Here is a 3885-nt window from a genome sequence, read left to right on the forward strand (position 1 = left end):
TTTGTTTTCTCCATCTGAAACTAAGACACAGCTACAGAGATGAATGTTTTGATCCATATCCCGACTGTTAGCCATCACCTCATCAGCTAACGGTCAGCCCGTCAGCAGGCCAGGTGTCCTTCAATGGACTTTGTCACACTTTTATTAAGAAAGGACAGCATTTGGATCGGTCTGGGTAATAGTCTAATGTTCTTAAGAATGCTCAAATCTGAACTGGATTCTGGATTCTAGTCCTTAAAAAACACTGATTCTTAAATACGTCTCCTGGCAACGCTGGAGATCATTCAAGGCCTCCAGCAGGGAGCAAATTTCTATAGTCTGTAGGAATGCTGCTTTTCAACAGACTATGGATAGAAAAATGATTTATAATTTAAGTGATTTAATAAATAATGTCCGGGGAAAGTATTTGTGGTTATGTGGGTAAAGGAACATCCTGCCCTGGCAGAGAAAGTTTTGAAGCAGCTTCTTCCATTTGCATCCACTTTTATTTGTTATACTTACTACTTTGCCATTAATGTGTTTGAAACGAAGCAAAGACACTGACGGAACCTGGGATAGAGCTTGATCAGTCATGCACTATCCCAGGGACTGCAGGGAATCAAGATATGACTCCCTGCAGGCATGTCTTGATGACATCAAACGCTGGATGACTTTAAATTTCCTCCATTTAAATTCGGACAGAAGACAGAAGTTGTAATCTTTGTGCCAGAGTCCTCAAAAAATAAATTTATTAATCAATCACTTAATCTGGATGGCATTAACTTGGCCTCTGGTAATAAAGTAAAAAATCTTGGTGTTGTTTTAGACCAAGACATGACATTTAAATCCCATATTAAACAGGTTTCCAGAGTATTCCTTTATTCACCTCAGGAATATCGCCAAAATTAGAAACATTCTGTCCAGGGGTGATGCTGAAAAACTAGTCCATGCATTTGTTACTTCAAGGCTGGACTATTGTAATTCTTTACTATCAGGAATTCCACAAAATGCAGTTCAAAGCCTTCAGCTGATTCAAAATGCTGCAGCAAGAGTTCTGATGAAAATCAACAAGAGGGATCATATTTCTCCAATTTTAGCTTCCCTTCATTGGCTTCCTGTTAAATCAAGAATAGAATTTAAAATTCTCCTTCTAACGTATAAAGCCCTTAATAATCAAGCTCCATCATATATCAGAGCTCTGATTACCCCGTATGTTCCTAACAGAGCACTTCGCTCTCAGACCGCAGGTCTGCTGGTGGTTCCTAGAGTCTCTAAAAGTAGAATGGGAGGCAGATCCTTTAGCTATCAGGCTCCTCTCCTGTGGAACCAACTCCCAGTTTTGGTCCGTGAGGCAGACACCCCGTCTACTTTTAAGACTAATCTTAAAACTTTCCTTTTTGACAAAGCTTATAGTCAGAGTGGCTCATACCTTGAGCTATCTCTATAGTTATGCTGCTATAGGCTTAGGCTGCTGGAGGACATCAGGGCCTATGTTTCTCACTCTACTGATTTCTACTCTTCTCCAGTTTTGCATTGCTTGTCGTCATTTCAGCTTTTAACTTTTTGTTCTCTCTCTTTTTTCTTCAACGTAGGTACACCTGGTCTGGCGTTCTGTTAACTGTGACATCATCGAGGGAAGACAGATCCAGCTGTGCTTCTGTGCTTTTTTGTCTCTCTTGTTGTGTCTCTGCTCTGTCTTCTGTAACTCCCAGTCGGTCGAGGCAGATGACCGTTCATACTGAGCCTGGTTCTGGTTCTGCTGGAGGTTTTCCTTCCCGTTAATGGGGAGTTTTTCTTCCCACTGTCGCTTCATGCTTGCTCAGTATGAGGAATTGCAGCAAAGCCATGGACAATGCAGACAACTCTCCCTGTGGCTCTACGCTTCTTCAGGAGTGAATGCTGCTTGTCGGGACTTTGAAGCAATCAACTGGTTTCCTTATATAAGAAATATTTGACCAATCTGTATAATCTGACCCAATCCGTATAATATGATTGAATTTGACTTTGTAAAGTGCCTTGAGATGACATGTTTCATGAACTGGCGCTATATAAATAAAGTTGAATTGAATTGATTACAGCAGCTGCTGCACAGGATGAGAAAATCCACAGGAAAGCACAAACAGGTGTCTCTCAAAAATGAAAGCGCAAACAAACTCAGTCCACTGCAACAACGTCATTTCAGTCCAGGGTAATTAAATGTTAACATTTCATTAATGCTCTTTATAAATCCAAAAAATGTCAGAATTATTTTGAGCAAAAATTGTATTAGAAAATCTTTTTCTCCAATTACAAATCATATTGTCTAAGCTTCATAAGAATATGTTTTAGTACCACAAATGAAATGCCACATTAAGTTAATGATTCTTCATTTTTTTATTGAATCAGCCAGTGAGACCTTTGCTGTACATTTTTCCCCCAGATAGCTACTTTATGTGAGTTAGTGCTTCTTCACCTGAATTACTGTTTAGCAACTTGTACATAAAAAAACCCTGTTTGGTTAATTACTTTGTACAAATAGCCCATAGATGTGAGTGTGCATGGTTGTCTGTCCTGTGTTACCCTGAGATGGACTGGCAACCTATTTAGCATGTACCCCGCCTCTCGCTCAATGATGATAGGATGGAAGCTTTTGCTCCATCTAGCTGAATGTATCATCACAATAGTGACTCATTCAACAACCTGCTATAGACAAGACATGTGAATAAGTGCTTTACATTTGTAGCAGCCATCCTGAATCGTAAGGTTTAGGATGGCTGCTAACTTGGAGGTGAATCAAGTTAGCAGCCATCCTTGGAGGTGAATCGCTTAGAAGACATTTAAGTTGATTTGAAACTTGGGAATTCAGACTTCTAGAAACAAAGTAATGTCGCTGTGCTGACACAAAAGGTTATTTACAACTTGGTGTGCTAATATTTGATCAATGTAGCTCTACCATAAACACTTAACTAAGGGTTAGTACACAAATCCTCACCAAGAAGTAGGGCTGGGCGATCGATCGATAGACGTACATCGATGATAAAGTGTCAATAAAAAGTTTAATAGAATAACAGTTTTCCTTCCTTTTGCATTCTAGCCTATCATGTAGGTTAATATTACAGTGATATCCTCCCTTCCAATCACAAACGCAGACCCAGGAAGGTGCCATCACCAAGCTCCGCCCACTTCAAAGAGTTCAGAGAGCACACGGTTCTTTTTCTTTTTTAAAAACTTGCAGTTTTGGTAAAAAAGTTGGTTAAATGAAGGGTTGAGTTTGAATTCAGTGTTTGTGTTCTTCATCTAAAAAAAAAATTGCGAAGCAACAGCATAAAATGGCCAAGGTTGCACTTAAAATATATGTTTAGAATTTTTTGATAATTATTGATATCAATCAATATCATTTTTATTTTATCAATATGCTTTTTTTCTATATCGTCCAGCCCTACAAAGAAGGGTTCTGTTATAAGGAAAGTACTTTTGAAAAGTACACACACAACTCTTTACTATCTGATTAATACCCACCCTTGCCAGACAGCCTCACTTTTTACATTTCTACTCTTCCCAGATGAGAAGAAGACAAACTCTTTCTAATATTCACACCTAACACAAGCATCCCTGTTCTCCCAGGCATGCATGACAACCCAAAAGTTTTATTTTCTATCTTTACTTGCTGATCCCCTCCATATCGTCTGCACCTCCAACACTATTACTCTTCTGACCCGCTCCTCCCCTCTTTCGTACGCCCCGTCATCCTACTGGGGCCATGTATGGGTTCTGGTGGGGTGGGGGTCCAGCTGGGGTAACCTTCTTGGATGACAGTGCTGCAAAGGTGCCCCTTTCATAAACCGTTCAACATATCAGTACAGACACCAGCCAATGAGAGCTCAGCAGGCACTAAAATGGCCAAGCGAATGGCTGATGTCTGCCCAG

This window comes from Fundulus heteroclitus, chromosome 11, assembly GCF_011125445.2.
Source record: "Fundulus heteroclitus isolate FHET01 chromosome 11, MU-UCD_Fhet_4.1, whole genome shotgun sequence".
Lineage (NCBI taxonomy): Eukaryota > Metazoa > Chordata > Actinopteri > Cyprinodontiformes > Fundulidae > Fundulus > Fundulus heteroclitus.